The sequence below is a fragment of the Gossypium hirsutum genome, chromosome A08 (genome assembly GCF_007990345.1).
Source record: "Gossypium hirsutum isolate 1008001.06 chromosome A08, Gossypium_hirsutum_v2.1, whole genome shotgun sequence".
Lineage (NCBI taxonomy): Eukaryota > Viridiplantae > Streptophyta > Magnoliopsida > Malvales > Malvaceae > Gossypium > Gossypium hirsutum.
Genome location: NC_053431.1, coordinates 80,207,040 through 80,216,730, shown reverse-complemented (window position 1 = coordinate 80,216,730; position 9,691 = coordinate 80,207,040). Strand labels below are relative to the sequence as shown.

General features: G+C 35.4%; 1 non-coding gene across 1 annotated transcript; it reads left to right on the top strand.

Moving 5' to 3' along the window:
• The first annotated feature begins 9,163 nt into the window (after positions 1-9,163).
• LOC121205230 (small nucleolar RNA R71) lies at positions 9,164-9,270 on the top strand. The gene has a single exon (XR_005900315.1). It is a non-coding gene; the product is annotated as a small nucleolar RNA R71 (small nucleolar RNA).
• Positions 9,271-9,691: the final 421 nt, after the last annotated feature.

Sequence of the window (9,691 nt, the reverse complement as noted above, 5' to 3'; positions counted from 1 at the left end):
CTCACAATCTGAGAAATATACAATTCAAGTAGCTTATCAAGTGAGTAGTCTGTACGTATTGGAACAAAATGAGCCCATTTAGTCAATCTATCAACAACAACCTAGATTGCATCTTTTTTGCTCGGTGTCAATGGTAGACTAGATACAAAATCCACCTTAACTCTGTCCCACTTCCATTCAGGTATCATAATCGGCTGAAGTAACCCTAAAGGTACCTGATGCTCAGCTTTTACTTGTTGATAGACTAAACATCTTGCAACAAAGTCAGAGATGTCTTGCTTCATACCATGCCACCAGTAAAGCTATTTCAAATAATTAAACATCTTTGTACTACCTAGATGAATAGATAACTGACTACTATGAGCTTCATTCAAAATCATCTGAATCAACTCTGAATTCCTCGGAACGCATATTCAGTTTCTGAATCTCAGACAGTCACTAGCATCAAATTTGAATTCTGAATCAGCATCCGTCTCACACTGAACTCGTTTTGCAATCAATTCATTATCAACCTTCTAGGCATCACATATTTGTTGAACAAATAATGGTCTTGCCTTCAATTCAGCTACTATCAAACCATCATCAGACATGGCCATATGTGTATTCATTGTTCACAAAGCAAACAGTGATTTTCGGCTTAAAGCATCAGCAACAACATTAGCCTTTCCTGGGTGGTAATCAATCACAAGCTCGTAGTCTTTTAGTAATTCTAACCATTGACGTTGTCTCAAATTCAAATGTTTCTGAGTCATCAAATATTTTAGGCTTTTTTTATCAGAATAGACGTGACATTTCTCACCGAATAGATAGTGACGCTAAATTTTCAAGGCGAAAACAATAGCTGCCAATTCTAGGTCGTGTGTAGGATAGTTCTTTTCATGCGGCTTCAACTGTCTCGAGGCATAAACTATCACTCTGCCTTCCTGCAATAGAACACAACCCAAACCATTTAATGATGCATCAATATAAATAACAAATTCTTTACCCGATTTCAGCTGAACTAGCACTGGAGCTTTAGTCAAAAGGGCTTTCAACTGATCAAAGCTTTTCTGGCACTTCTTTGACCACTCGAACTTAACATCTTTCTGCAATAGCTTTGTCATCGGGGCTGCAATCATAGAAAAACCTTTCACGAACCGTCTATAATAACCAGCAAGTCCCCGAAAGCTTCGGACCTCAAAAATATTCTTCGAAGGTTTCCAATCCAGTATAGCTGAAATTTTGCTCGAATCAACCCGAATACTTGATGCGATACTACATAACCCAGAAAACTAACTTTACTTAACCAGAACTCACATTTACTAAATTTCGCATACAATTGCTTATCTTGCAATGTCTACAATACAAGTCTCAAATGTTCAGCATGTTCAACTTCATTACGAGAGTAGATTAGAATGTCATCTATAAACACAACCACAAACTGGTCTAGATACAGTCTGAAGATCCGATTCATCAAATCCATGAAAATATCAAGTGCGTTAGTGAGTCCGAAAGGCATAACCAAAAACTCATAGTGTCCGTCCCTCGTTCTAAAAGTATTCTTTGGCACATCTAAATATTTAACTCGTAACTGATAGTAGCCTGATCTCAAATCTATCTTCGAAAATACTATGGCCCCTTTCAGTTGGTCAAATAGATCATCAATCCATGGCAACGAATACTTATTCTTTATAGTCACCTTATTAAGCTGTCTATAATCGATGCACATTCTCATAATTCCATCCTTCTTTTTCACAAATAACACAGGTGCACCTCACGGAGAGAAACTCGATCGCACGAAACCTCTATATGTCAATTCTTGCAACTGAGCTTTCAATTCTTTTAATTTTGTAGGTGCCATTCAGTACGGGGCTATGGATACCGGAGTCGTCCCAGGCATTAACTGAATACCAAACTCTACCTCCCGAATAGGTGGCAAACCCTACAATTCCTCTAGAAATACATCCGGATACTCACATACAACAGGTACCAATTCAATGTTTCTTTCAGCCGCTTTACTATCGAGCACGTAGGAAAAATAAGCTTCACACCCTTTTCTCACATATTTTTGAGCTAGCATCAAAGAAATCACTGCTGGTAAACCATACAAATCACTAGATTCAATCCGAATAACTTTATCATTCTGGCTTCTTAGGTCAATGGTCTTTCTTTTATAGTTCACAACAGCATCATGTAAAGTCAACCAATCCATACCTTGAATTATGTCGAACTCATCAAATGGCAATAACATTAAATTAGCTGGAAAGCACAGATCTCGAACCATTAAAGGGCAATTCTTACTCATTTTATCAACCATGACAAACTGGCCCAAGGGGTTTGACACTCTAATCACAAACTCAGTAGACTCAACAGGTAGAGTCTTGCTGAATATTAATATCTCACATACATAAGAATGAGTAGAACCAGGATCAATCAATGCAATTACATTAGTATCATAAAGAGTGAATGTACCAGTAATGACATCTGGGGATGAAGCCTCCTCTCGTGCACGTATAGCATAGGCTCTAGTAAGTGCACGAGCCTCAGATCTATTTGCTGTATTTTTATTTCCTCTCTGACTGCCACTCGCATTACTCGCATTACTCGCATTTCTCGATGGTCTACCCTAAGTCGCAGTATTACCTGACCTCGTGTTTTGCACTGGATTCTCTTCAGCTAACCCTGGGCAATCTCGAATGAAATGATCAGTCGATCCACATTTAAAATAGGCCCGATCATGAAATCAGCAACTGCCGGGATGTCGTTTACCATAATGCTCAGACTTAGGTTGATTAGATATAACATTACCCACATTGGCTACTGAGGTAGCTCTCGAGCTAGTAGGGGGTCTATTCTGATCCTGTCTAGAGTAACCCAAAGTGGCTCTAGAATGAATGAAATCATCTCGAGACTTATTTGATGTTGACTGGACTGGCTTACTGAATGATCTCTCACGTGAGTCTCTAGCTTCAAAGCCAACTTTCTTTTTCTCTTTTCCGAGCTCTTCGACTTTACAGGCTCGTTGAACAAGTACCACAAACTCTTTTATCTCAAGTATGCCAACTAACAATTTAATATCTTCATTCAGCCCATCTTCAAATCTTTTACACATTATGGCTTCAGTGGAAACACACTCTCGGGCATACCGGCTGAGTCTCACGAATTTCCACTCATACTCTGTCATTGTCATCCTACCCTGTTTCAGCTCTAGAAATTCTTTACACTTCTGGTCGATAAATCTCTGACTGATATATTTCTTACGGAACTTAGTCTGAAAGAATCCCCTAGTCACTTACTCTCTCGGAACTACTGACACTAGGGTATTCCGCCAGTGATATGATGTGTCTTGAAGTAAAGATATGACACATTTTAAACATTCATCAAGAGTGTAGGACAGCTCATCAAACACATAGATGGTATTATCTAGCAGAACGCAGTGGCTTTAAACTCTTCAGCTTCATGTTTTTTTATTTTATCGACAGGTGGTCTATTCAAAATCAACGGATCACTTACTTGAGATACAACAGGCATGGAAGATGGATTAATCGGGGGTGGAGGTTGTTGTGCAGCCGGGTTAGTCCGAATATATTGAGTGAACCAATCATTCATCATTTAATAGAAGGCTTGTTTAGCCTCACTTTCTTGATTACTAGAAATCGATCGAGAATCAGCCTGCACTGTCCCTTGCGCAGGAACAGCTGTTACACTTTCGACTTCATCAGCTACAGCTCTATCGGGATCCATTTACTATATGAAAACACATTTCAAATGTCAGAACTCATCACACCATCATAACGTATAATTATGACATGTATAGCTAAACTCACAGACGCTACGTTAATCCTAGAACTGACTAAACCGTAGCTCTGATCCAATAAAGTGTAACACCCCTAGCCCGTATCCATCGCCGGATTAGGGTTATAAGGAATTACCTGTCATAAGACAATTCAGAACCTTTTTTTTAATTTAAAATTCAACTAATTTATGACAAATCTGTACAAATTAGTAATTCAAAGTCACAAGCAAAACTCACAACCGTTATATATAAAAACATATACTTTCAATGTAAATTCAAACCAAAAACCATGTATATATTTAATCATTGCCATTATATATAATCATAGTTCTCATAAATATAAATATAATACCTAACTAATAATCAATTATTTTCCATGTCTCATAACAATCTTTATTCAAAGATACCTATTAACTTATTTGAATTTTTTTGACTAACACTTATAAAACATAAATAGTTAAGTTAACCAAAGGTAGTATAACAATTATAGTTCATTCGGCATAAATATTTACGAAACATCAAAACATATTTAAATAAACTTTATAATAAGTTACATTCATGGATTATTACTCACCTAACATGTATCAATTAATACTTCCACAAACCCATAATAAATCCAACTAAAATCATTAAACAATCACCTACGTAAATTAAATACATTTTACTAGGATCGATCATGCTATTAATGCACATACGCATAATATACAAATTTCCCCAATGTAAAGGTCACGTTAACATTGAATATATGTATACCAAATAAATCGACCTAATTAAAAAAAATACTTACAATTTATATACCACTTATCAACCGAACTAATCAAGTTAATATACCTTTAACCATCATTTAACTATATCACATTTCATGCTTCCAACTAAGCATTATTCTAACTGATTTGTTTAGTCAAACACATCACTCACATATAATGAACACAATTTCTCAGTTCAGCAAATTACACAACCAAATACAAATTATAACTAACATCACGGTCACACTAATTTCCAAGCATATAGCACCTAGCACAATTATCATACATTTTATAATATATTTCATGACAGCCAAAACAAATTAAACCATGACCAAATATAACCAAGTCCAAGCTTAGAAATTAAGCCATTTTCGCATGGCTTTAAACATACATAACCAAAATTCAACACTTCATACACTTTCCAGCCTATACATGCCATAATTTGAATTTAGCTTATAAGGTACCAAAACAGTAGATATTGTGATGAACTTTGCTGACAATCCCCGAGCTCGTAGCTTGATCCAAAATCTATAAAATAGAAATACACATATACACAAGTAAGCTTTTTATAACTTAGTAATTCATAAGCAAATAATCAACCTAAGGATATTATCAACTTAATTTAACTAAACCCAATTATATTATCATACCACATTTAAATCCAAACGCATATAAATTCATATTATATATATACATATATATTCATTATAAATATCACCTAACCGAATGTCTATATAGTCAAACTAACATATTAGCATTTAATTTTCCAAAGCCAAATAATCATTACAAATCTAATTCACATACACATAATTACATAAGCCAACGTGTTACCATATAATTTGATATACAAGCATTGATTATGTGACCGAATACATAAATTCCCATACATATAATTAATACTCATTCCAATAATTTTCACAAGGTTGAATACACGTACCTAGTTCACAAATAATCCTCATTTGCAGTAGACACAATTTGTAATAAGTATCAATTTACACACTTACCTTAATTTAAATAAACCTCAAGCTAATTCATACCGGGTCATTTAGCTCGTTTTTCACACTCGAATACAACTTATCTTTGCCCGATGAACCATTCGGAATTGGATAGGACACTCGGATAATCACATAAATCGTACAATGCTAACGTCCTAGACGTGGTCTTACATGTAACCACATATCGATGCCACCGTCCTAGACAGGGTCTTACTCGTAAACACATATCAGTATCACATATTGATGCCACGGTCTCACTCGCACACATATATCGGGATCTTATGCCATGACATTTGTATCCTAGCTATTCCTAAGGTTCATTCGGGGCTATCTGACGTCGTAACTCGGTCAAAACGAATGCTTGGACATGGTTACCAAGCTTATACACATTCAGCAATAGCATATATAAATTCATATTTTCCATACCAGCATATATATTTAGCATTTAACTACAATTAGATACATCCATTTGCTTATAAACTTACCTCGGACGTCATAAAACGGGACGGGGCTACTATTCGACAACTTTCGTTTTTCCCTGGTCCAAATTCTATTTCTTTGGTTCTTGATCTAAACATATTCAAATTAAGCTCATTCAAATATATTTTCATTCAATTTAGTCCAAAAACACATAAATGGGCAAATTACCATTTTACTCCATTTACAATTTTTACGATTTAGTCCCTATTGCACAAAACACAAAATATGCAAAATTTCAAGGTACCCATGTTTGGCTGAATATTCCTAGTGTTCATACAAGACCATATATTTCATTTATTTCACATTTTAGTCCCTCAAATTATTATTTTTGCAATTAAGTTCTAATTACTCAAAATCATCAAAAACTCCAATACAAAATATGTTAATCTAAAACATATCTTTCATTTTTCATCGTCAAACAACAAAAATCATAAACTATCAACAATGGCACAACAACAAAAATAAAAGCATGGGTCTTAAAGATTACTAAGCAGCGAAAACGTAAAAATTATCAAAAATCGAGCTAAACTCGTACCTTAATCAACCTTGAATACCACCGAACCCTAACTTGTTTTTCTTCTTCTTTCTTCTTTAAGTTTCGGCCAAGAGAAAAGGTAATATGAAAACCTTCTTTTAATTTGATATAAGTTATAACATATAATAACATATAATAATATTTTATTTAATTATTTATTTAACTTTAATAATATTATAACAATGCCATATGACATATGTCTAGTACCGTCCACTTATTCTCTTAATGGGTAAATTGCAACTTTAAGGCTTCCATTTAAAAAGCCAAGTACAATTTAGCCCTTTTTAGAAAAACCATTGAATTTTCATTTTACGCGATTAAGTCCTTTTATTTAATCGAACACCTAAACGACAAAATTAAATCACGAAATTTTCACAGATATAAATTCACACAAAATAAACACAAAAAATAATTTTTAATTATTTTTCTAACTCGAATTCGTGGTCCCGAAACCACCATTCTGATTAAGGTCTAAATCGGGCTGTTACAGTTCAACCTTCTTTGCCGCTTAATAAAATTGTTGGGGAAGACTTCCAACATAAATTTATGCATGCAGAGCGTGGGGTTGATTCCTTTAATATTTGCAATTGTCCAACCTAAGGCCTTTTTGAATTTCTTAAGCACAATTAACAACATAACCTCTTGCTCATCAGTTAGCTCAACAGACACAACCTTGAGAGGCATGTTATCCTTTACTAAATGTGTGTACTTTAACTATAAAGGTAGAGGTTTTAAATCTAAGATGGGTGGCTCTTATATGGACAATTTAGAAAGACTGAAAGTTCAAGTAGATAAATCTAATGTGTCAAACCTCTTTCCAGGTCTACTGACAATTAGTTTGGATTTAAGCAACTCATTGTGGTGTCCTAATGTCTCTTCATCATCAATATCAACTGAATCTTATTCACTATGCTCTTTGTCATGGTATTCTTTCTCAAATTCCTCTTCCACAATGGAATCTAACAAATTGACAGCATGACACTCTTCGATAGCATCAGCACATTTCAAAACCTTGAAAACATTAAAAGTGACTTGTTAATCGTTCACCCTCATAGTTAATTATCCCTTTTGAACATCAATCACAGTCCTACCTGTTGCAAGGAAAGGTCTACCCAGAATAATAGGCACATCTTTGTCAACCTTACAGTCTAACACAATGAAATCAATAGGAAAAATGAATTTAAATACCCTTACCAGGACATCCTCGATATACCCTTCTGGGTGTGCATATGATCGATATACCAATTGCAAGGTTATAGTGGTAGGTCTTGCTTCACCAATTCCCAGCTTCTTGAACACAGACATGGACATAAGACTTATGCTCACTCTTAAATCACACAAGGCCTTCCCAACATATTGGTTGCCAATTGAGCAAGTTATTGTGAAGCTTCCTAGGTCTTTCAACTTTTGAGGTAATTTATTATCAACATAGCAGTGCACCCTTCAGTGAGTGCGATTGTTTCAAATTCTCCCAATCATCTCTTCTTTGAAAATACATCTTTCATAAACTTGACATAGTTAGGCATTTGCTCCAAGGCTTCCACCAAAGGTATATTGATGTGAAGTTGCTTAAGGACATCTAACAATTGCCTAAAATGTTGGTTTTGTTTTTGATTTTGAAAGCTTTGAGGAAATGGTAAAGGTGGGCGAACTTCAGGTTGTAATGATTGTTCTGCTTGGGCATTGTGTTTAGCAGGGTTATCTGAGTTTGCTTTGACATTGTTTGGTCTATTTTTCTTAGTTGTGGTGCTCTTCTTCAGTTGTTCAAGGGTTTTGCCTGTAATTGTTTCTGAATTCACAAATTGAGGAACAACATTCTTGACAACTTTATATAGCTGTGTGCCACTTCTAAAAGTGATTACTTTACAATGTTCTTTCCTATGTGGTCTTCCATTCTTGGTATCACTAAGCAAAGTTCCTTGCGCTCTTGAGTTAAAAGCATTAGCTATCTATCCTACTTGATTCTTTAAAGCTCGTAATGATGATGCTTGGCTCTAGATAGCAGCATTATTCTTGACCATATACTCTTTCAGTAAAGACTCAATAGATGAGGAAGAAGATGACCTATGTCCTTATTGAACTCATTTTTAAGGCGATATTGACTGATTAAAACCAAATGGAACATTAATGTCATTAGGTCTAATAGCGGTGTTGGAATTTCTAGCTCATTGATTGTTCTACCCAAAATTTGGGTGTTGTTTCTAACCAAGGTTATACGTGTTGGAATAAGGATTGTTGTTCATTTTGAAGTCACCCATATAGTACATAGATGCTGGGTTCGAGGGACACTCCTCAAACACGTGATCCTCACCACAATAAACATAAGATAACCCAACTTCTTTCATCTCTTTCACCACACTAGGCTTCTACATGGTCTTTATCTTATTTGCTAAAGAAGATACCTGAGCAGTAAGTGAGGTAATAGCATCAAGTTCGAATGATCCAGCCACCCCTACCAGTTCCAACTCTTGATTTAGGATATTGATAATCATTATTGGCGATTCTCTCTAAAATCTCAGAAGCTTCATTGTAGGACTTATCCAACAAAGCCCCACTACCTGAAGCATCAACCACCATCCATGTCTGTGCTTTCAAACCATTGTAGAACATCTTCATTTGGGTCTAATGCTGAAATCCATGCATAGGACATTTCCTAAGCAAATTTTTGAACCTTTCCTATGCTTCATACAATGTTTCATCCTCTAATTGCTTGAACAATGTTATGTCATTTCTCATTTTGGCATTCATATTTGGTGGGTTATATCGCAGCAGAAATCTTTACAAAGATCATTCCATGATTCTACTGTTGCAGATGGTAAAGTGTTGAGCCATGTTCTAGCACAATCTTTTATAGAATAGGGAAATAGTTAGAGTTTTATGGCATCTTCAGGGACACCTTACTATCTGAAAGAATCCCAAACCTTGAAGAAAAGTCTTAAGTGCAATCTGGGATCATCAGTTTGCAAACCACCAAACTGACCAATTGATTGAAGCGTCTGAAAGATTATAGGTTTTTGTTAAAATTGCGGAGCTTGAATTTGTGGCCTAACTATTCTAGGATTAAAGTTGTCTAAGATAGGCACTACATGCTTTCATATTGGCCTATCCCAATCATCAAACATCTGAGCAACAGGAGGATTAACATTCAAAGATCCAAGAT